Source organism: Muscardinus avellanarius (assembly GCF_963383645.1).
Source record: "Muscardinus avellanarius genome assembly, chromosome: X".
In the NCBI taxonomy this organism is placed as follows: domain Eukaryota; kingdom Metazoa; phylum Chordata; class Mammalia; order Rodentia; family Gliridae; genus Muscardinus; species Muscardinus avellanarius.
Genome location: NC_137792.1, coordinates 67,549,209 through 67,575,495, shown reverse-complemented (window position 1 = coordinate 67,575,495; position 26,287 = coordinate 67,549,209). Strand labels below are relative to the sequence as shown.

The window sequence follows — 26,287 nt, the reverse complement described above, 5'->3', positions numbered from 1 at the left end:
AAAATGTATATTTTATATATGTATATATGTATATAAAATATATATTTAATATATATCATTATGCATATATATGTATTATATGTACACCTTTAACACCAAAAGGTCAGAAAAGTTCAGCAAAACCCACATTTAGGAACTGAAACTTGAACTACTAAGTATAATGAGTGTGCTCCTAATGTTATTGTGTTATAAGTGCACAACAGGTCCCACATCCCCCAGAGGCCTGATTGCCTGGAAAGTAAGGAGATAATCATAGGCTCACATCAGGCAAGGTCCTGAACCCCTTACTGAGAACACAAGGATTTATCAGGCAATGAAGTGGTAAGCATGGGGTCGTGCTGTGATTCTTTTTGTCCCCATTAACAAATCATAGGTACAATTTTGAGTTGTTCAAGACATCATTAATTCTTAAAAGAAACTTGGACTTATTCTTTTACATGTTAAAATGGCCTTGACTTTTTCTTCTGCCAGTCTTGGCAATTTGATGATGTATTTCCAAAATTCTATTGTTTTCCTTGAGTATTCTTTTTATTTACTCCTTTTTTCTCTTTTCTTCTATTCTTTATTCAGCTTCTATTTTTGCAGATGTTCACAGAGCTTTTATCAAATTGTGATACTTAACACATCAATTTGTACAATTTCAAAGGTTTCCTATTTCCAGAATTATCTACATGACATATACTCTTGGACTACATTAGATGAAAGATACAAAATTAAATTGAAAATCTGGAATTGACATCAAAAGAGAGACCACATGCTATGTTACATCAAAAATACATTGTTAAATGGACACATAGACTCAATCTTGTTGAAAATTGAAATTCTCACATTCATAAGAACTATTCTTGATGTATCTGGCTAGTCTATGTGATGAAAGGAAAGTGTGTTTAAGTTAAAGAAAATGTCCTAGAAATAATAGCTCAACATCTGGGTCAAAACTCCCATTCAAGTAATTACACTTCCCCAACCAAAAGCTAATTAGTACTTCTTAAAAACACTGTTGGATAGTACTACTTGCTAAGATTATTTGTGCAGGTATATGGCAACATTATAAAATACAATTCAAACACCCACATTTTTCTGTGAGTTGGAAATTTATCATCCCTACTTCAAGGGTGAGGTCCCACCAAATAAATCTTGAATGACCCATTAAGACAATGATAAGTTTGTGTGTATAAACTCTTCTGAGAAAATATTAAACTTGTCACTTGCTTATCCAGTTCAAAACCCATAGTTAAATCTCACCCAAACAGAACTCATGTGATAATGGGAAAAAGAACAGAATGACTTTGGAGAGGTCTTCAATTGTGCAACACACACCTACACTGAAAGTTCCAAAACTTTTATTCACAAGAGAGTTCTTCAACTCTTCACTGAGGCTTCCTTTCTCCTTTTTACATTAAGTTGTTACAGGGTTGGCTACTGTTCTCCATTTAAACATCCTGGAGCTATCAAACACCTCAAGAACTGATACTCACTAGGAAGATTATGAGTCTCTGATAAAAGATAAAATTCATTTTGAAGTATTATTGGTTTCTAAAAAGCAAAATAATGACTACTATATCTTTTTAATTTTTTATCTGTGCACTCTAGTCATACATCTTAATGAGGTAAAAATGGTAGAGGCATACACGCATACATCACTCATTATCCCTTCCCCAATTCCCTTCCCCTCACTCCTTCTGATGTTTGGCTTAGTGATTGACTTTTATACGTTTGTGAATGTACCTCATGTACATTAGGAAATTTCCCCCTTCCTCTCTCCCATCCCCCTCAGTTAGGTTGCCTTATTTGCTCATCTATAGTTTCTCCTTCTTCGTCTGGAGTGCCTCCTATTATCCATTTTCTCCCTAGCTTCCACATATTAGGGAGAGCATCCAATTTTTTACTTTCTATGACTTTAGAAAGACCAACTCATATTTTTTAAATTAAAACTGTTTTACACCTGGGCATGGTAGCACACACTTGTAATTCCAGTACTTGGGAGGCTGAGACAGGAGGATAACACAGGTTTGAAGCAAACCTCAGCTACTTAGTGAGGCTCTCAGCAACTTAGTGAGACCCTGTAACAAAATAAAGAATAAAAATAGGTCTGGGAGTGTGGCCTCGAGGTAGAAAGCCCTTGGGTTCCATCCCCTGTACTACACACAAACACAAAAACTGTTTTGCTACCTAAATGGCATGTAGTGAAATTCAACTCTCCATATGCCTTCCTAGATGAGATTATATTAAATAGCAGACTTTGGAAATGGTGGCTTGTGGTTTTCATCAAATGGTGCAGCATCTATTTTCATGCTGGACTCAATCTTCATATAGCTTGTAAATTAGCCCAAGTCCATCTCCAGCGCCTTCCCTATTCTACCAACCAGGATTTACTGAGCCTTTTTTCTGTGCCAGGCATGTGCTAGAAACTGGCAATATGAACATGACAGAAATGGACAATTCCCACACAGATCTGGAAGACAGTTTATGCAATAATAATTACTCATTTTTTGATAAGCACCAGGATGCATTAGACTAGAGAAATTCAAGAACTCCAAGGAATGGCCTCATTTTTCCAGTACCCTCCATTAATGGTCAAAACTTCTAATTTCAGTGTTCCACTCAGGCAACTCTCTCATGGCAGTGATTCTTCCTTGATCCTTTGTTCATAGCCTTTAATATGATGCTGTCCTGGGTCCTATGTGTTAGAGAGTTAAGACTCCTAAGAAAGCATAATAGAACAAACAATGCACTCTCAACACAGTTGATATATAGCCTACAAAGGGATCAAAATTGGATCTTACATATCTTACTATGGTTTGTGGCCCTCTAGAGCTCAAACCTACCCAAAAAATTTTATGACTTATTATTTAACTTATTCTGTTCAGTTTTCTTGGGCATCACACAAATAGCATTGACACGAAGTTCACGGAAAATGTACAATAAGTATGCAAAATTAGTGCTACACAACCATGGTAAATAAATGGCCATAAGTGAAGATTTTTTCTCAATTGATTGTTCATTCTAGAAGTTATAGCAAGAGGTAGGTAGTATGTGTGCTTTGTGAATGTTGTTTATATTTGACCTTCAGTTTCTATTCTACTATAATTTATTGTTTCATTCTACAAATATTATTTTCCCATTATTGTGTCAAAAAGAAAGAATATCAATCAGACATGAATATGGATCTAGTAGTTGATTAAATTAGAAGTTACTTCCTCATATCAAGAAGTAATTAGAAGTTAAGCTCAAAAATATCTTTCTAAAATTAAACTTTTTCAGTTGTTTCTGGAAACAATTTCTCTTCCTGGACAAAGAGAATTTTTAAATAATTTTTTAAAACCTGATCACATTGCTATTATAATTGCATATTTCCAAAAATTTGGTAATTTGTGTGCATAACTTGATACACTGTATTTTTAAATAAATAAATTTCATTTAAAATCATTCAAAAATACACAAAAATTCATGTAATAGCTTCTAATGTAGTTTAACATTAACATCTTGCATGTTATTAAAAATTAGGATTGTATTTATCTTTTTATATATAAAGCTTAGTTACACATTCAAAACATAAATAGATACACAGCACTGATATCTTATTAACATTTCAGGGAAGATGGCAATTGGTAAAATATCTAGAAATTCTAATTTTTTAGGAAAAAATAATTAAAATTAAAATAAGACTTGAGAAACACTCAGGTAAACTGCTCCATCGCCTGAACAGGAAGGAACTAAATGCACCCCTAACCAAGTTTGAGCAACAAGAGGATGACTCTTTGCACTAGAATTTAAGGAATTCCCCAAGGATAGAAACACATGGGATCAGATCAACAAGAAAGGAAGAAGCTATAGCTTAAATCATGGACAGGAAGGTAAAACAGCTGGAAAGAAACATTCAGTTCAGAGTGGACTATCATAAAAAGATACAAGAGGACCTGGGGCAATCACCAGGATGATTGAATTTAATAATAAGTCCAGTGGGTTCTCTGCTGTAAGTGTTCTTAATTGGGCCAAAAAGAACTAAAGCCTTTAACCATAAACTATAACCTGAAACCTATATACTCTTGAAAAGGGAACTCACTACTCCAAGGTCTTAAGCTAGACTCTGGGGCTAATTCTGAAGGAATATCTATGTAAGGGGAAAGGCTGGAAAGATAGCTTTATCCAGAATGGAGATACCTTAAAAGCTTCTTTGTTAAGAATAAAGCTCCATCCATTCTTATTTGTGAATTGGGGTCTTTAGGCTGAATGCTTATCTATGGCCAGATACTGAACTAAAATGACTTTCCACTGTTCTGGGAGGCATAAATTAAATATCTTAAAATTTTATAAAGTACTTCTTATTGCCTACTATGCCCAAACTGAATTTCTTTCCATTCCCCTATGTACTTCTCTTATTCACTCATCTGCAGACCCCCCTACCCAGCCCTTCTTTGCCTGGAACATTAATAAACCTCCATACCTTCACACAGTTCCTTCATTAGGTAATTCCTCCTCATCTCTTGGTATCTCAGTCCTTTGTCCTCCCCCATTTTCACCCCTCACAGAAGTTGAACTGTGTAGCTCTACTGTGTATTTCTCCTCTCTCAGCCTCAGACAAATTAGAAAATGAATCAAGTATAGCATTGGCTAAGTGCTCACTGGATGATGAGCTACATGAAGGAAGGAAGAGTATCTATCCTTTCTTTTTTAATCAATGAATCCCTAGGGCCTAGTTCAGGTTAACAGCTCATTAAAATATTGATTAGATTGAACTGAAATACAAGAAAGAAAGATTTGGATTCTAGCAGGGCTTTTGGCTGTCAATTTCATATCTATAGTCAGCCAAGAACTCCAACTATTGGCAGGTCCAACCCAGTTTCTATTTATCCAGCTATTTATGAGCTTATAAGAACTTGCCTCAATGTTTATTGCCATGTGAGTTATTTTTTATCACAATAGTCAACATCTTTATTGAGGGAGAAGAAGAGAGGAGGAGGAAAGGGGAGGTGGGAAGGAGAGGCGATGAAATGGGAGAGGAAGAATAGTGGTTTTTGTTGTTGCTTTCACCTCAAAGTCAGGAAACCTGAGTTTGATGACTTAGTCTATTCTTTACCAGATGTCTTATTTTAGCCAAGTACTCTCTTCAGCTCATAAAAGAAATGGACTATAACTTATTGCTTCCTTCTTCTTCTTTAACATTCTATGATATTTAGTCCTTATAAATGCAGTTATTCACATATGAATAGGTGGAGGGGGTTTCCGTTTTCAATATAAGAAACAGGGGAGAAAAGTGAGATGGGAAATAGATACTATTGTGGATTTTATTGTATTCTCCTAAAATATATGTTCAAATATTAACCCCCAGGACTTGCAATGTGACTTTACTTAACAAAAAGGTTTAAAAAGTTTCTATAGCTGTATCAGAGTATGAGGAAATCATAGATGATTGGGGTGGGCTCTAATCAAAAGACTGGTATCCTTATAAATAGAGAGTAATGTGGGTATAGAGAAAGGGGAGAGACACATTGGGAAAAATGCTCTGACAAGACAGAGACAGAATTTGGAATGCCAAGGATTGCTGGCAACTACTAGAAGCTATAAGAGACAAGCAAGCATGCTCCCCTGGAATCTTCAGAGGTAACATGGACCTATTATTTTTGTCTTAAACTTCTATCATCCAAAACTGTAGACAATAAATTTATGTTGTTTCAAGGCACCAAATTTGTCTTCATTTGATATATCAGTCCTAGTCCACTAACACAGGTACCATCTTAAGAAAAGATCAAACATCAAAAAGGTCTTATCATTTTATCTAAGGTCTAGCATCACTTGACTACCCCTCATAGGTAGGCAGCTGGATCTTGATAAGGGGGGGGGTGCTTCCAAGGACTACTGCTAACAAGATAGGAATCCGACTACATAGAAAGAAAATACACACATAGGAGTGAGCAAGGAGGCAAAAATAGTACTATTTAGAGTCATTATGAGGCTTTTCTATTCAGAACAGTTTGTGCTGATCACAAATCAGGCCACAACTCATCATTTTTAAAGAGCACCAATAAAGTGATATATTTATGAAGCCCAAGTGATCAATGGGGTGGTATCCAGACAACATAGCAATTGTCTCAAGAAAGGTAAGGATGAATATATAACATTATCATGGAGGCAAACAATTATAAACAAAGGTTCTTTGAGGCATATCAACTGAGAATAATATGCCCAGACAACTACTGCTATTAAATTGGAGAGATCCCCAATATGAAAATATAGCTACTAAATGACAATAGACCATCGACCATCAAACAACAAAAACCAAAGCTTCAATTAGCTTTCATTAAGCAAAGAGACAAAAAGTGTGGTTTTCAGTAGCAAAAATAACATGGCAAGTATATGCAGGAGCTCTAACTCTGCACTCATTTATAGAACATAATAGCAGTTTTACTTTTAGTATTTATTGATTGAGAAAACGTTAAGACAAAAACAGCCATCATGCAATGAGTAGCTCTTTTAATTTGGACATTAGCAATAAGAAAGGTTAACACATACAGCACTTACTTTGTACCAGGAATTGTTCAAAGCATGTTTTTTTGAAATATCTAATGTAAGCTGGACAACAACCTTCTGTGGTAGATACTATCACTATATTTTCCAGATAAGGAAACAAAGGCTATGAGAAGTTAAACAATTTTTCTAACACCATCACACATCATCTAGATTAATAAGCTCTAGATGGAAAGTCTCAAACCAATAAATGAAGTTCCAGAGCCTGTGTTCTTCACTTTTTAAGAAAACAATACACATGTATTTGTCAAATGCAAGAGCCTGTATACTTGTTTATACAAGTATACAGATAATATTAGTCTATAGATAATATTGTGTGCACATATTAAGGGCACCTGTAGACCCTCATAGTGCAGGAATTGCACTTTGGAACCAAGTATAAGAGATATTTTAGTCTAATCCATCTGTATCTCTATGGAAGACTTACGTTTTATATCACTTTATCAATGCTCTTCCTAGAAGGGAATCCTTTCTTTTTGCTGGCCAGCAAGAATCTCCTAGAAGGAAAATCTCTCAAGAACCCACCTCAGGAAAATAAATCTCCTGGTACATAGATGGCAGAAGGTACTGTGATACAACTTCTTTAATTTCTAATGTTGCCCCCCATGACTTATCTTTAACAGTGTACAGATAACTGTAGACTTCCTGGATCACCGTGGTAGGGTAGGATCTTGTGATATTCTGAGTAAGTAAGGCAGAAGTGTTTAAAGGCTCTTATTGACCGGGCATGGTGGCACACACTTGTAATCCCCGTGCTTGGGAGGCAGAGACAGGAAGTTTGCGCAGGTTCAAAGCCAGCCACGCTGGCTTAAGAGACCCTGTTTCCAAATAAAAATATAAGAAAATAGGTCTGGAGTGTAATTCCGAGGTAGAAGGGCTTCCAGGAACCCCAGTACCACCAAAAAAGACAAGGCTCTTACTGTCCAAAAGCTGGGAGCTTGGCCCCAGCAGTCTTCAGAGGCATGTCTGTGCTAGAGACATAGATGCCTGAAGCACAGCAGATGAATAAAAAATATGGCAAATTCTTGCCTGAATTATTTCCTCTCTGATTAGCCTGAACTCTCAATTAATGCCAGGCCAGAGGTTCATAAACACTCTTCCAGAGCTCATCTTTTCCACTCTTTCAAAGTGTTTTTATGATGAATAAGGGATCCTCCCCTGCTAATGACCATCTTACAGTTACAACTCTGAGGCTAAGCTAGGCAAGCCACAATTGGGGGTCATTTGTCAGGGAGCAGTCTCCTCCAGCAAGAGCAACACAATCCCCACAAATGGGGATCAAGGCAGCTGCTCTGCTTGGTGGTAATGGGTAGTTTTCCCCATGACTACAACAGGTTACACATGCACTAAACACTGACTGACCTTTCTGTTGAGCACTAGATTCCAAAAGCCAACTGTTTACCTGCCATCTCCACTCCACCTTACAACAGACATGAAATATACATTGGTAAGGTCTGAGGCTTATGCAATTTTAGAACCCCCATTAGCAATAAAATATAAAATTATGAATATATATGGTATATGGCTTCAGAAGAGGCAAACAGATAAAGACATATGAAGCTAAATCTTCTTCAGAATCATGATATATTTAATATTATGCACAAGTACCTTAAATGTCACATGTGGAAAAATGCAACCATCTTCTACCCTCACATTCTGTGGTGGACATGCTGCAACATGGCTACCATGAGCCCAACATTCTGGCATTCATGCCTCTGTATAATTCCTTCCCTTCAAGTGTGGTTTGCTTTTATCCAATAGAACATTGCAAAAGTGATAGCATGCATATGGATATGTGTACATGACTACTGGCTTTTGAAGAAAAAAATGGTCATCTTTGGAAGTCTCATATAGGAAGGAACTTCAGGTGGCCTCTGGCCAATAACTAGCAAGAAATTTAGGCCCTCTACCTTAAAGCCCACAGGCCTAAGTAAGTGCTTCTCAATCTTGGGTATGCATCAATATAACTAGGGAGCTAATTATAAAACCAAGGCCCACTCCCAAGACATTCTCTTTCAGTACTTCTAACAGAGATAGGGCTGGGTAAATAAATCGATCATTTTTAAGAAAATGGTAATTCTGATGCTATACTTTATCAAACAAAGGACCTTGACTTCTGTTTATCTTCCTGTCTACAATCCTCTTGTGTGTCACAACTTCCCCATTCTCACTATAACTTCCCTAGTTTATCACTTATCTTCTCTTGCCTGCACTAATGGAACATTCTCCTATGTACTAACACTAACTCGCACTGCCACAAATCCCTTATCTCTATCATCAACTTGTCATGATACCTCAAGAATGAGCCTCCTCAAACTGACTTGGGATCATGTTACATTTTCCTCAGAAACCCTCAGTGACAAACCACGCAAACACTTCTGAACAAATTCCTTCAATACAGCCTTCATATATATGAGTATGAACTTGTGAAACAGTCCACAATAAAAGATAAACTAGAAAAATATATCACCCCCATAGAATAAAATTGTATGAAGTCATTATAAATGATGTTTAGGGACAATTCAATCTCATCAGAATATGTTCACAATGAGATAGGTGAAAATCCCTAAGAAGTATGGCTGTTAACATGCATGATCACCACTGACTCAAACACTAAAAAGGAATGCACCAAAACTTGAGTGGATTTTCCCTTGGTTAAAATATACTGCCCTTTTTCTATATATCTTTGTTTTCCAAGTTTCCTACAGTAAGCATGTAATGAAGAAAGCCACAATAAAATTTTCTGTAAATAATGTCTTAGACTCCTTAAAGTCAGGAAAATCCTGCTAAACCAGGAGGCAAGATTATCCAGGGCTCTTGCTAACTTTTCATCCTTATCTCCAAATTCATCTGCTCTCTAGCCACCATGAACTCACTCTTCACAAATACATACCATGTCTTTGCTCTCATGGTTGTTTCCCTCTTGAACGAAGCCCCCTATTTGTCGTCACCAACTTCAGATCTAACACCCAACTCTTAATGTTCTGCCAAAAGCTACCACACTCAGTAATGCTTCTCTGAACCCTTCCCAATGAATGTCTCCTTTATTTTGCTTCCCTAAAATGAACCATTTGCTATCTTGTTTGATCATTCATTCATTCAATTCTGATTTGAATCACACTGCATTTATATGGCTTTCTACCAAAAATCAAGCACTGGAAATGCAAAAGGCATATCTGAATCTACACTAAACTCTTCACTTGACCCTAAGGCTTAGATATCACAGGCACTCAAACAAAGCTAAAATAAAATGTAGAGTCTTTCTATTAAGAAAATTATTGCATCTTCTGGAAAGTGATTAAGTTAGTTAAGTTTAGGCCCAATGGGACATCAACTCCTTAATTAATTCAGCATGTTGCGGAATAAATAGTGCCACTGAACAAACTTCTTGGCTGCAAATGTTACTATGGATCTTTATGAGGAACATACTTTGCATATAAGGTGGGACATGGTATACCACAGTCTATAAACCAATGCCTTTGAGCTTTATAGACCACAATAAGTTACAGTAGGGACAAAATAGTATAGGACAAAATTACAGGGCTTTATGTTGCTACTCTATGTCTAGTTGAAATGAAAAGTCAAAGGCTAAGGGAACACAGCAAAGTTATCTGAGGAAAAAGTGACCTGTACAGAGGCTACTTGAAAAATCCAAGAACAAATAGACTACTAGGAGCAGCATTTAAAGGGCAGGAGCTAGCCTGGTGTGGTGTGGCTCACCTTTGTAATCTGAGTACTCGGTTGGCTTAGACATCAACATCGTAGCAAGATCCTATTTCAAATTACAAAACAAAAGTGGGGCTAGGGATTTATCTTAGAGGTAAAATGTCTCTTGGTTCAGTCCCCAGAACCACAGAAAAAAGGTAAGAGCTTCAATATGGGGACAGAATGTGAAGGATAGTGACATTTGCTAAACATCTACCACATGTACATTATGACAGCATATCTTATATGTCAAATATTACTATCATCATCATTATTAAATCCACATGGTATCCCTGCAATATAGGCATTTTATCCACATTTCACTGATATAACTTTTCTGAACTTCAGTTTGTTTATCCTTTGCTCAAGGTCACACAATTAGTAAGTGGTAGAGTAATTACTCAAACTCGGGTCTCTCTGATATGGCCCCAGGCTCTTTGCACTATAGTAGATCAGAGTAGGACCCTATCATCCACCACTAGCTTGTCTATGGTTCCTCCAAGATACACCAGAGAGCCCTCCCAAAACCTAAACATTCTACATCCTCCTATAAAACTTTTCATAAATTTTCTATTACCATAAAATGTGAGATCCTTCATGCTCTGGCCCAGACTCTATTTCCAGTCTCCCTCTTACCCCCACATATGTTTCCCAAACACATTTTACTTTTTCCTGTCCCTACACCTTTGCAAGTGAAATTCCTTCTGCATTTCTATTTAGCAAACTCCTATTCATCCAACAAGACTCATGTCAAATTTCCCTTCCTCTGAGAAGCATCCCTTGAACAATTCTCTTTTATAAATAAAATCTTCTTCCTTTTGTGTTCCTTCACTACACTGCAAGTCAACTGAAACACCTGCCAAAGTTTACTGTCTCCTTTTCTGGACTGTGAGGACTGGAATGAAGTAACCACCAGGCATGGTGGAAAACATCTCAAATCCCATTATGTGTGGGAAGATGGAATAGGAGGACTGGAGGTTCACAGCTATCCTCGGCAACTTAAATAGGCCCTCTGCAACTTAGTAAAACCCCATTTAAAAAAATATGGCTGGGGGTGTAGTTCAGAGGTAGAAGGTCCATGGGTTCAAACTGAACTCCAGTACCACAAAAAAAAGAAAAAAAGAAAAAAAAAGAACAAACCTCCATATACCCAGTGCTTGCCATAGTAGCTAGTATATAGTAACATTCAATATATGTTTATGGGAAAATGGTAGGTTTAATCTAAACAACATGGAAACATATATTCTAATTATAGAGATAAAGGTAAGCAAAATTCAAGTCTGCAATTACATGAATGTGCACACAAACTCCAAACCAAAACGTCAACATTGCATTAATTATGGCAAAATAGAGGCTCAGTCGATGTCAATCATCTCAACTTACCCTGAGTAACTTTCTATTACCAATATTTGAGATATAAATGTCAGTAACACCTGAATACATGGAAATATCATTCAGAAATATGTTAATAACAGAGTGCCAGATAAATTAAATCCAACAATGCCAATCATCAAATACATAGCCAGGGGTCAAAACCTTAGCTGACTCTGATCCTTCATGAATGATACATAATGCTAATGAAAATATCTGGAATCTAAGCTGGGAATATCCGAGCCTGTAAGTGATATCTTTACTGAGAATCCACAAGTTTAATCCAGGTGATAAATATGGCACCATTCATCAGCCCACAAAGACAGATTCCCCTTAACAAGTGATCTGGGTCAATGTCCTAATGCATATGCCATAAACTGCTTTTTAAAAAGTAGCAGAGAACTCCTATCAAGCACTGAAGTGTAAATGCTGTAGAGCGATAATTGGCAAACTATAACAATGCAACTTTATGAACACATAAATTATAAATATCCTTTCAAAACTCACATAATTTCACTTATAGAGAAGATATCATACTTCACAAATATAAGACTCTGGAGTTCAAAATGTATGCTAGAATACTATTTCATACTTAAATGAATAGATGTGAGAGCACAGTTTAAGATGTATGCTGCTTCATTTTAGAGCTTTTATGAACATAACTTTTTTCATACAATTTTTCATGACATTTTCATACTAAATATGCAAGATGATATGTTTCTAAATTCAAGTGAGTATTATGTAAACAGAATTTTGAAAGTTTTATCAATAAGGCCATTCAATCAAGGTTTTAATATAATAGTTTTTGCTACCTTATACTTAAAAATGGCCTATAGATAGAACAGATAAAATTCCAAATTTTCTATTGCCTCCTAGATCCTTCAGAAAATCAATTTCACATGTAATTGTTACTTAAATATATATTTTATCTTTAAAAAGTTGGCAGTCTTCTCCATAATAATCCAATTTTACTTCTTTACAACAATATCTCTATTAATAAATATTGAGTGGGAAAAGGGAGCTGAGAAAGAATAAATATAGTAAGAGGTCTTCTACCTAAAACTGAAATAATGAAAGACAAATGACACACACACACAGCCCTCCATATGCACAGGTTCCACATCTACAGATTCAACTAACCACACATGGCAAATATTAACATAAAATAAAAAATTGGATGCTCTCCCTAATAGGCAGAAGTTAGGGAGAAAATGAGTCATAGGAGGAAATCTAGATGAAGAAGTAGAATCCATAAATGAGCAAATAAGGTAACTTAATTGAGGGGAGTGGGAGGAGGAAGAGGGAAATTTCCTGATATACATGATGTACATTCACAAACATATCAAAACCAGTCACTAAGCCAAACACAAGAAGTAAAGGGGAAGGTAATGGGGTATAAATTGAGAAAGGTTTAAATGAGTGATGTTTGTATGTATGCATCTACCATCTTATACCCCATTAAGATGTATGACTAGGCCAGGCGTGGTGGTGCATGCTTGTAATCCCCGCACTTGGGAGGCGGAGACAGGAGTATCCCACAGGTTCGAAGCCAGCCTTGCTGGCTTAAGAGACCCTGTTTCCAAATTAAAAAAATATAAAAAATAGGTCTGGGAGTGTAGCCCGGATGTAGAAGTGTTCCATCCCCAGTACCACCAAAAGAAAAAGAAAAGATGTATGACTACAATGCACCAATAAAAAATAAAATAAAATCACATCAGTACTAACCATAAACAGGCTTTTTCTTGTCATTATTTCTTAAACAATACAGTATAATAATGACTAATTCCATCAATTACATTGTATTAGGTGTTATAAATAATAATCTACAGGTGAATTAAAATATATGGGAGGAAATGCATAGGTTATACATAAATATTACTTCCTTTTATATGAGGAACTCTCTTACTTTGATTTTCTAAGTCGTGTCCAGGAAACAATCCTGTGGCTGCTGAGGGACAACTTTATCCTTTCTGGATAGCTCCAAATTTAATAATGATATTATAACATCCATGGAAGTGATTCACACCAAATTAGAATCCTGGTAACATCTAGGCATGAAAGTAGGGACTATGTCCTGAAAAGGACACACAAGGGGCTTAATATGTGTCAGTAAATGTTTTGTTACACCAAGTAGTGGGTCCATGAATTCCCACTGGACTATTACTTGTACTACTTTAATATCTAAAATATTTCCTAGTAATTTTTAAACACCAGTTCTAGGGTTAATTCCTAGAATCCTTCCATGAGATAACTAAAAATAAAGGACTCTCATATTGTTGAACTGAGAGGCGTTCTTTCTTAGCAAAGGGATTTTATCAAGAAATGAAGTTTGAAGTCACTGTTGAAATTGAATAGACAGTCCTGTGATTATAAATAAAGAATATTAATAGCTAAAATATATCAAACACTTACTATGTGACAGGCACTGTGTTAAGCACTTTACAGAATTTATCTTCTTTAATCTTCATACAAACCCAATGAAGGAAGCACTGGTATGATTAGTGTTTGCTAATTAAATCAATGCCCTAATAGGTTACAGAAGTCCTCCAAGGTCACACACCTAGCAAGGATGGGCAGGGCCTTGACTCTCACTCAAACACCCCAACTCTATTCTGCTTTTCACCACCTCTTCAGACTGTCTCCCCAAATACTCACTACTAGAACATGTGGTTCTGTGTGCAAACAGAAAAAGGCAGGCCCCCAGGAAGGGTACATCCCCTGGCTTGGTGTCAAAGTACTATCTGGATTTCAGCTCCACTCACACTAAAGGTCAGGTATCCTTGTGCAGTGGCCCTGTCTCCTGCTCTCTTTATCTTTCTAACCTGCTTCTGACCTTTGCTTTTTTCCCCCATGGTACTATAAGTGGAACCCAGGGGCATTCTACCTCTGAGCTACACCCCCAGCCCTGTTTTTTATTCTTTATTTTGAAACAGGGTCTCACTAAGTTGTGACTCACTAAGTAGTAGCTGAGGCCATCTGTGAACCCGGATCCTCCTGTCTCAGCTTCCCAAATGCTGGGATTAGAAGCATGTGCCACTTCACATTGCTTTTACCCACAGCTTTCTTACTAAAACCCAAGAAAGTCTGTTGTGAATTCAGCCTAATTGAAGCACAAATGATTATTCAGAATCCCTTGGGAAATTCAGTGTTCCTAGATCTCAAAGGATATTCCATATACCTTGCAACTGAGCCCTACCTGATCAGTATGAGCCTCTAACATGGTTCAGCTGATTGTCCCCTGCCTGCTCAGTGCCCAATCATACCAATATGATGAGGCCAGTGTCCCTTTGCTTTGTGGAGGCCAATGGCCTAGGGCTTTCAGTGAATCATGTGGAACCTTTCAGAAGCATGGCTTTCAAAGTGTGTTTGCTGAGTAGTATGGTATCCTAAGAGGTACCTCAAAAGTCATTACCAAATGGAAGAATTTCAGTGGAACAGGCAGACATGGAACTAGACTGATCTCTACCCAAATCTTACACAGCTCAGCCTTTTCTTAGAGTTTGTGTAAGGTTTTTCTTGAATGAAGAGCCAGTTGTCAAAACTATAATATTATTTAAAGGTATAAAAATCATTCATATCCCTAAATCCTATTAGGTGCCACTCCATCATTCCCAGACTCTAAGCCCCAAACACTATTTACATATTTTGGTCTCATGGATACCCCTCCCTCACTAAGCCAAGCTATTCTTATTTGTGCTAATAAAACCTCCTCACCACTGCTGGAGTATTGTTTCTAAGCCATGCATGACACCTCTTCCCTGCGCTAGCTCCTGGAGTCCAAACTGCTTAGTCAAGCCTCCATTCAGCAGACCTGATTCCTTCCCTTTCCCCAGATTTATCTCCTGCAACCCACTTCTCATGTACTTACATTAATTATACCAAAGTAATTCTCTAGTATGACATGTTCTCATAGCTCTCTGGGACTTTTCAGATGCTATTCCTTCAGCCTGGAATACTTTTCTCCAACTAACCCCCTGATAACTCATATTCATCTTTCAAGATTTTAATAAATGTCATCCCTTTTGTGAAACTCCTTGACACTTCTCCAGCTCTCACACCTAGGCAGCTTAGTAGCTCCATCCTCTATGCTGTTAAGCCATTTGCACTCATTCCTCTCATGTCCATAAATTGCTGCAAATATCTGTTGTGAAGATACCTAGATCATTCTCTGGTTATGCCTTAGCACTACCTAAAAACAAAGTCCAAAAGACATTGGCTTAACATTCAAGTCTTACATCACACACCTTATCTCCTATCATTTCACTTCCGAAGCCGTCAACTCTAAGAAAAAATCTACTTTTAACTGTTAGACAATAAGCCATATCCTTTCCCAGTAGTGCGACTGCTCCCTCTGCCTCCCTATTTTATCACACTCATATTATACCTGTCTGTTAAAGGCCAACTCCAAAACATCACAAAGTTTTCCATGAGTCCCAGAGCATAAATCAGCTTCTTTTCTTGAGTTACCATAGGTTATTTGTATCAGTATGTCTGTCTTATTCTGTCTGGCCAACTAGATCATGACCTTCTGACAAGAAGATTATGCCCCATTCATCTTTGTATCCCTTGAGCTGAAAGTGGGTGTCCAATGTAAGTTTGCTAAAAGAATAAAGATGAATTCTCAGGGCTATTTTTAAAAAGAAGAATCCTTATTAGGAACATGTGAAATGCAAATTCTAGATGGTGCTCCTCTTCCTTCCTTAACAAAACTATTATTAGATGTCTAATTTTCCTTAGTTTGTACAACAGAGTACCCAAAGAATATTGAAAAAGCATGTGAAAGAAATAAGAACAGGGGAATGGTGGAAGAGGTCTGTCTCTTGATGACTTCTAAAGGGAGACATTAATCCAGCCTTCTATTATAGCTTTTATTTTTTGTGTGTGGGTCTGGGGGTGGAACCCAGTGGCATTCGACCTCTGAGCTACACCCCCTGCCCTATTTTTTATTCTTTTATTTTTGGTGGTACTGGGGTTCCTGGAAGCCCTTCTACCTCTGGGCTACACTCCCAGACCTATTTTATATTTTTGAAACAGGATCTCTTATGCCAGCGCGGCTGGCTTCGAACCTGCACAATCCTCCTATCTCCGCCTCCCAAGCCCGAGGATTACAAGCGTGCACCACCACGCCCGGCTTTTATTCTTTATATTGAAACCGGGTCTCACTGAGTTACAGAGGGCCTCACTAGGTAGCTGAGGCTGTCTCTGAACCGTGATCCTCCAGTCTCAGCCTTCCGAATGCCGGGATTACAAGCATGCGCCACCACGCCCGGCTCTATTATAGCTTTTAAAATATCTTCTCCCTAAACCAGAAATAGAAGTGTGATCAGACCCTGTGCCCTAATCCAGACTCTGCTTAAATGCCTTTTCTTTTGTTTGACTGCTTGTCCTATCATCTCCAGTAATGACTTTTATTTTATGACAAGCAAAACTCTATTTCATATCTAAATATGATGCTTTCTCTAAAATATATACAGCATTAATAACAAATCAGCATGCATACCCATTATCCAACATTTTCTTGCGTAGGCCTGAGGACTTAACACAGTCATGTGTGCTAATTTTCTTTTCTTTTCTATGTGTGATCTACAAATAAATTAATAAGATAAACTGCTAATGACTTTATACAAGAAAACAATGGATTTTCTTCTCTGTGCTGTGTTTATGATATTGCTTTGACATGCAGTTGATTCATAAACTTTTCTAGAGTGAAGAGTGTACACTAATCTACTATTTTTATAGACATTCAAGTATTTTCAATATGACTGGTTCTCTATTCCTTTCTTAAAAAAAAAAAGCATACCCAGAATATAAATTGCTCCCAGTGGGTCCTCAACAAATACAGTTGTCTGCCAGGCGTGGTGGTGCACACTTGTAATATCTGTGCTTGTGAGGCTGAGACAGGAGGATCACACAGGGTCAAAGCCAGCCTCAGCTACTTAAGTGAACAACTTAGTGAGACCCTGTTTCCAATAAAATATAAAAATAGGTCTGGGAGTATAGCCCGGAATTAGAAAGCCTCTGGGTTCCACCCCCAGTACCACCAAAAAAAAAATACAGTTGTCTAAAAGTAGTTTCATCAAATATCATTTCAGCATAAAAACTCGGATATGAATCTGTATTTCTACTGTTTTGTATTAAATTCCCTGCTGTTTATGCTTTCACAACATTTGAAATGGTTTTAAAATATTTTTAACTCCTTATTATCAGGATACAGATTCAAGTTGAGCAGAGAATTACATGGGAATAATTCAGTAGCTTTTGGGCTAGTGCTGCAGCGGGCTGAAAGGCCAGCCCTAGTAAAGGGACATATTAACTCTTTATGGCAAGTAGGTCATCTGGGGAGATGACTATCAGGCCAACAGGAGCTTTGTTTCCTGATTCAAACACTGGGCTTGTGTCCAGACTCCTACTCATATTGCTTACACTTTCTATTTCTTCATTCCTCTTACCCTCTCTCCATTTCCCACCCATGTCTAATCTGGCTTCTGCTTTCTTGGCTCTTAGCACAAACCAGGTATTTGATCCATCCTTGGTTTCTAAGGTTTGGGTTTTAGGCATAAATATTATTCAGTGAAACTTTGCACAAAGCTCTCAGGACAAAAATCTTCAAAGGAGAAATAATGCCAGACTTTTTCACAATTGGCAGACACTACAGAGCTCTGGAGACAATTTAGATAGCATTCTATAAATCCCATGACAGAATTCTGCAACCTCAAATTCTTTAGATTCATATTCCAACAGTCAGAATCTTCTGGCAGACACAGATTTTTTCAAATCAAGATACAAGTTTTACATAACACCTGATTAGTCTAAGAGACTTGCAAATTTTATTACCCATTTCTTTACCCTGAGCCAAGAACCAAAAGACACATTAATTTCAAGATTTATATTAGACATATGCCAGCCCCCAATGACTTCCACTATCAGGCAATCAACAAATATTCATCAAACAGGTATTTCAGGTCAGGTATTAAGAGAGATTCAAAGGCAATATAAAACCCGGCTGGCCCCAATTCTTAGTGAGACTATATTATAGTTAGAGAAGCAAAATAACCACAAACTTTAAAAGCTAATATGAGGCAAATTACAAGTGCCAATGAACAGCAGTAGTGTAAAAAATACAGAATGGCTATTTTCCACCTCAGAAAAGACTGTTTCAGAAATTTCTCTAGAATGTAACACTTTAACATATCATTCCCTTAAACTACACCCACTTCCCTTAATAAACCTATTCTATCACACACAAAAATGATACAGGATGTATTATTTTGATGAAATCAAAACAACATAAATGCTTGTTGACAAGAAATATGGTGTACAACTAGGAAAACAAAAACCTGGCCTTTGACCCCAGCCATGTCACTATTGCTTGGGCACTGAAACTGCAATTTAATCTTCTTGTTTCTCAACTATCTCTTTCATACATTACATCAAAATGACCTGCCCTACCTACCTCATTGGGTTGCTGTAAAAAAGCATGTAATATGATTCTAAGCTTTGCTATGCCAAAATAGTCGGGCAAGTCTTTTCCCCTTTCCCATCTCCAGTTCCTTCAGCTATAAATGGAATGTTGTGTTCATCTTTGATTTTACTGAGTTTAGAATGATGAGAAAAAATCTAAATATGGATAGGAGAGCATCACTTACCCAAACTGACAGAGGAAACTTTAAAACATTAATATTTCTGATCACTCAGATCGAAGGACATCAGAGAATGCTGCCAAGTAAATAGGTATTGCCATGCTAATACCCCAACAGTTCTAACACAAACATAGGGCCAAAGCCCATATTCCAAACTACCATGTTATAGAATTGTACACTATTGCAAAGTTTGCCACTATCCATGGAAACCTCAAGGAGAGGTGGATCCAGAACATAATTTCCAAATACAGAATACCTCAACAAATGGCTCTATATCTAAGGGCTTTAAACAAAGATCGAATAACCTATTTCTAGAAAAATTATTCTAATGCATGTTTCATGTGGTGTCTGTCTATATAATTTGGGTGTAAGGTTGATAGTAACAATGTTTGTGTGAGTTTTGTAATCCCAGTTTTGTTCTTTCATTCTTCATCACAAACTCATTCCAGTTAATCTCCTCACTTTATTCTCTGATTTTTGGAAACAAGAAGGGATTAAACTGCACATCAGTATCCCAGATCCTTTGTATCTCTTTTCTCATCTGAAAATTATTGACTTGGAGAAAGAAGAAAGAATGAAAGAAAAAAGGACATCAGCCAAACTACCTAGCACTTTTTCTCATTAAAAACATTTATAAATTGCAAGTCAACAAGATTAAGAACTGACACATGGTGATTAGATATACAAGTGACTTTTTAACAGATTTTTGCTTTGTAGAATATTCATCTGTATGGTCAATATTCTGTGATGCACATCATCGTGTTATTTAGGAAAGAAATAGGTCACAATGATCCGGAGTGTTTTGACAGGGAATGTTCTTATTTAGTAAGTTTTCATGTTTCATCAGAGTTCTCTTCAAATATTAAGACTGCCTCGATGATCACGAGTTGGTAGACAAGGATTCTAAAATCATATAAGAGACAAGAAAGAATGTATCACAACATGGAATGTATCGCAAAGCATATGGGTATCCTGCAGTAGATGTGCAGTGAAGGAAACACATAGACATCATCCCTTATTTTAGTAATTTATTCTCCCTATTACATGTCTAAGAATTTCTCATTACTTTTCTTGAGTTGATAGCAACTTTCCCATTCAGAAAAAATCATTCTTTAATTTCTTTATGAGAAAGATGCATTGCTTTCCACAGAAAATCAGTTTTAAATTTTATTTCTGCTCATACATTATTAAATTGAGCAGTCTTATGATTCTAAGTCATAAAAAAGAAAAGAATTGGGTTCAAGTCCTTGCTCGTCTACTCCTTAGCAGTTTAATTGTAGGCAAATTGCTTAACTGTTCTATCCCTTAGTGTATAATCTAAATTCATACTCTCACATTCATAATACTTTAGTTTATAATCTTGTTGATTATGTTAGTGGGGTGATAACAGAAACAACCTTACATGATTGCTATGGAAATTAAATCTGCCTCATGTGAGTCCATATCTGGACTATGGGAGTGTTTTGGAGTGGTCTAATTTATATTTGTATACCCAGCATCCAATGCAGTGTGAGGCCTAAAGCAAACATATAATAGATGTTTGGTAAAGGCATCAATGACTGATGAATAAAGGAATTTACCCCCTGTGTGCCCCCACAGTCTGCCAAATGCATGGTCAATGTCCTATGTATATCCATGTCTCTAGCATCAAGCATAGGACCTAGACTAAAGTAGAGATTTAAATAAATTTTAACTAATGGATGAATGAATGATTTGGTCAAAAGAAATCCATCACAAATACCCATTGTCATGTTTTATTTTCATTCACCTCTCCCTTTCTTACATTTGAGCCTTATTTTCCTCTCACCTATTCCTCTTATTACAGAACCTCCCTTGACTTACCCAACCCTCCCTTACCATGTTTCCTCTAAACACTTTCCATATGCACAAAATAGACAGTTTAGCATTATGTTTTGTATACTCTCAAATTTCTTACTACTATTTACACTATAACCATCTGAAATCGTAGAACTTAGCATGTAAACCTTGGTGGCAAAGACCAAACCTTACCAATCTGTCAATTTTTTATAATAACTTGCACCATGTTGGGCACTAAGCTAAATTGTAATATTCTGGAACTTACATTCCCTAAAAAAAGTTGCTAATACAAACTGCTCTAAATTATGGTGGGCATTGCAAGAATTCTATTATCTAGAATCTGAAAAAAAAACTGAACTTTTTAGAATATGAGGGTTTTTTCTTCTTAGTTATGTATCCTAGCTAGAGATAAAATAGGAAACAAAAGTGACTTCTGATAAATGAAAAGATAGATCAATAAAATAGTGAAGGGAATTGAGGAAGAGAGGTAAAGAGAATAAAAATGAGTCTTGAAGAAAAACTGTTTAAGTAATGCTATGTTCTTGTATGAAGGTATCACTTCCAGTCTCACTAATTTATATTGGGGAAGGAGGGAGGGAGTAGGGTGTGATATAGAGGGAAACAAATCAGGTGCTGTGTACATGTAGGTTTGCATCAAGTTGAACCTATTGTACAATTACAATGCACCTATAAAAGTGTGTTTAAAACCCCATTCTAACATATACTGTATATTGTTTAAATTTTCTTTTCTTTTTTTTTCATGTCTAGGGATGGAGCCCAGGGGCATTCAACCTCTGAACTACACTCCCAGCCCTATTTTTTATTCTTTATTTTGAAACAGGGTCTCATTTAATTGCAGAGAGTCTCACTAAGTAGCTGAGGCTATCCACAAACCAAGATCCTCTGGTGCCAGCCTCCCGAACGCTGGGATTACAAGCATGTGCCACCTTGGCAGGCCTTGTTTAAATTTTTAGGTGGGAATATTGAAGGTGATTTGGCCATCTTATGAGTCTCAGTAATCACAATGGGCCACACCTTCAACTTGAGATATAAATGAAAAAAGGATACAGTGGGGTTGACTAATTTAACTGGTGACCATATTTGGTTACCACTTCCCACCACATGTACACTTCATAGGATGGCACATTAATTTTTTTACTCAATAACTACTGTATTACAATTTTATAACCTGTATCCCTGCCTCCAAATACACCTAAAAACTATAAGCACCGTTTAACTCGATAGTCAACCATCAAATCTCTCCTGTGTGCCAGGTTCCAAGTGGCAGATTAGAATAACCAAGGCTAATAATAATATGTCCTTCTCTATAGCATTTGGAATGATTACTAAACTAGCATCAGAAAAATAAACTGATTCATTTGCTCATTTAATGAGCAAATTATTCAAAATCATCTCCATAGGGCCTCAAACTCTTACTCCCTGCCCTTATATGGTTCCTGGTCTAGTGAGGAGCAGATGTGCAGATAATCCTGACTAGACCAGGAACCACATCCTAAAGTTGTGCATCCTTTAACACAGTTTATCAAGTTTCAGTGAAGCACAGGAGGGCCTACAGTTGGGTCTACCCAGGGGCATCAGTAAAAACCTCATGAAAGGGATGGCACATGTGTATAAGTACCAACCCTGCCTTTAAAGTTCTGGTTGCCACCAAGAACCTAAAGAGAAAGCCTACAGAATGGAAGAAGATCTTTACTAGCCACCACCTGGACAAAGGGCTAATATCTGGAATATACAAAGAGTTCAAAAGACTCTACACCATCAAAGCAAATAACCCAATCAAGAAATGGGCAGCTGAACTGAATAGACACTTCACAAAAGAAGAGATACAAATGGTCAATAGATGCATGAAAAAATGTTCGACATCATTAACCATCAGGAAGATGCAAATCAAAACTATGCTGATATACCATTTAGCCCAATCAGAGTGACAAGCATAAAGAAATCAAATAACAAAAAATGCTGGCAAGGATGTGGGGAAAGAGGAACTCTTTTACAGTTGGTGGGAGTGCAAACTAGTTCCGCCACTATAGAGATCAGTATGGATATTCTTAGAAAACTGGGAATAGATCTACCATATGATCTGGCTCTACCAGTCCTGTATATTGTCCAAAGGGGTTGAAATCATAGAACTATAATAACATGTGCATACCTATGTTCATAGCAGCGCAATTTGTAATAGCCAAAATATGGAACCAACCTAGGTCTCCATCAACAGAAGAATGGATTGCAAAATTATGGGAAATACAATGGAATTCTACTCAGCTGTAAAGAAGAACACAATCATGGCATTCCCAAAATATGAAAAGATCTGGAGATTATGTTAAGTGAGATCAGCCAAGCACAGAAAGAGAAAGAGAAAGACATATTTTTTCTCTAATATGCTCAAACTAGGGAGTATTGAGGATACCAGAGGGACTCCAGGTAATGGAGTGGAAGCCTCAGCAAAGGTGGAATGGAAGTATAGGAGAGGAAGAAGGATGTTGATTAATGGAGGAGCTACATCTGAATATGTGTAAAAGTATGAATGTAGCATGGTTAACCTGGACACTCATTGTTGGGAGGCGGGAAGGGGAATGGCAGGGAGAGGGCACCAAGCACAGTCGAAATGTATACCATTTTCAATATGTTCCACATATAAATAAAATATAATATAAAAAGAAAAAAATAATAAATTTCTGGTTGCTACTTTCATTCCAAGAATGCAGTGATATATTGTCATTCTAGTTGCCTCTCCTCATCCCACCTACCCCAGCTATCTATAATGACCACTTCTTTCAGCTGACCAGTTTCCCCCTGCAGAGAGTCTCTAGATCTTTGGCCAGGCAGGAAATCAGGAGCATATGGGGCTGACTTTCACATAGACATGATGGGAAGGCAAGAAAACTAGAAAAGGCAACCTCAAAAGAAATTTCCTGCCCAGCTATTGTTGGCCACTCATCAAGGTCAACTGTCTACTGTATACCAAAGCACTGGGCTTCAATCACAACAATCCCTGACATAAAGGAGCCCATGATCCAATGAAAGACCCATAAACAGATTATATTATCTAATGTTAAGTACTATAATCCAGGAATTTACAAATGGTATGCTGAGATAATAGTGTGGCTTACTCACTAGGCTCAGAGAGAAGGGTGGATAAGGTGGGGAGGGTTGACATTGGAACTGGAACTAGAATGGACTGGTAGAGATTTTTCAGGTGTAGAAGGTTGGGAAGAACTGTTGTAGAAAATATTGCTTTTCTACTGAACAGAACTCTTTCACCACCCACTTTTCCCTTTCTAACAGAAGCCAAATTTTTTGCAGACTGATACTTTAGACAGATATTCCAGATTGATAATATTCATATTGGGGACTTGTGTAATAATAATAATAATAATAATAATAATAATAATAATAATAATAAATGAATAGCAGCAAGAATTTATACAATACTTATTTTGTCTTTTAGCATTCTAATTATGATACACATTAACTTATTTAATTCAAACAGACTCAATAAGGTAGGTACTCTTGCTATCCCCATTTTACAGATGGGGAAGATAAGGCATAAACTCTGTGTGTTTATACACTAAACCACAGCATACTGCTTCCCTCTTCATTATGAAACACTGAAGGTTTTTACAGAAAAAGAGACTTTAATGAGCAATCTTGAAGATACTTGGACTTAAATATGAAAGGATTAATCTCAAGTACTAGGATCACTAGAAGGCATTCCTTAAGTAGTTTAAATTTCCCATGCTTAAAAGCTTCCAATCTCTGAACTTCAATAGGAAACAGCAGTTATTTATGTAAAATAAACTGAAGTCTCATAAGGTTGCTTATTTTGAGATTGTATATTGTTCTGGTTAATATGGTATTAAACACTTTAACATTTCTATCACTAAATGACAGCAAGGCAGCAGAAATGCAAGCTCTCCTGCTGATTTGGGCCCATTACTATCACAGTACATTATCTTTTGTCAATAGTAAAGTGTCTACATGTTCCTTTGGTATAGGGTGGGAAAGGTATCAAAAATAATCTGGAGTGAGAACTTTAGAAACAAAATATGTAATTTCAAATTTGTTTAATGATAATTTGGGGAAAATTCCTGAAAAAAAATCTGTGTGTTCTTTGGATGGCTGAATAACATTTCACTATTAAAGATCATCTAGGAAAAGTAAGTCTATTCATTAAGTCAAGTATGATTTATTTATGGTACTATACCAAGTGCTTTTACATACCACATCATTTTTATTCTCCAGCAAGCCTACTGTAAACATCCAAAAAACTGAGATCCAGTGAGATTAAGAGGCTCACCCAAGCCAGGCATAGTAGCACAAGCCTGTAATACCAGTACCTGGAAGACTGAAACAGGAGAATCACAGATTCAAGGTCAGCCTAGTATGTAGTGAGACTCTCAGCAACCTAGCAAGACCCTGTTTAAAAAAATAAAATTTAAGACTGGGGGTGTATCTCAGAGGTAGAAGAACCCTGGTTTGAAACTCTAGTACTACAAAAAAACAGAAGCTCACTCAAGAGCACCCAGTCTACAAATACACAGTTACCTCTTCCCCAACCCTATTCAAACAAATCAACAGGTAACTGAAGACAAAGGCCAGGAATACAGATCTGTAGCACCTTACCAATTATAACACTTACTTGTCCTAGTATAAGTCCATTCCCTATCTCTGCCTATTGGTATACAATTAGCCAACAGACATACCAAATGACTAAGCATAGCATGCCCAGATCTTGTTCAGCGGAAGCTGGAGGTATTAATTCTCACTTCAGGCTGGGTATGGTGGCACATGCTTGAAATCCCAGCATTTGGGAAGCTGAGAAAAGATGATTGTGGTTTGTGGCCAGCTTCAGCTACTTAGTTAGGCCCTTTGCAACTTAGTGAGACCCTGTTTCAAAATAAATAATAAAAATAGGGCTGGGTATATGACTCATAGGTAGAATGCCCCTGGGTTCCATCTCCAGTACCGCAAAAAAAAAAAAAAAAAAAATATATATATATATATATATATATATATATATATATATATATATATATATATATATCTTTGGGTATGTGATCTCCCCAACACAGATCAACTCTGGTCTTGCAGAACTACTGAGTCTTTTCCACCTTATCTTTCTGGAAGCAGCAAGGGTTAAACAGAGCACTTCTATGGAAGATAGATTTATGCATCTACTCTTTATAACACTAATCAGAAACAAA

At 36.9% G+C, this 26,287-nt stretch overlaps 1 protein-coding gene across 2 annotated transcripts in view; it reads right to left on the bottom strand.

The window, feature by feature from the left end:
* Positions 1–26,287, bottom strand: part of FGF13 (fibroblast growth factor 13) — a gene marked incomplete at both ends in the record, with an annotated part of 631,857 nt that overhangs the window by 581,070 nt on the left and 24,500 nt on the right. The gene's annotated exons all lie outside the window — the stretch shown is intronic.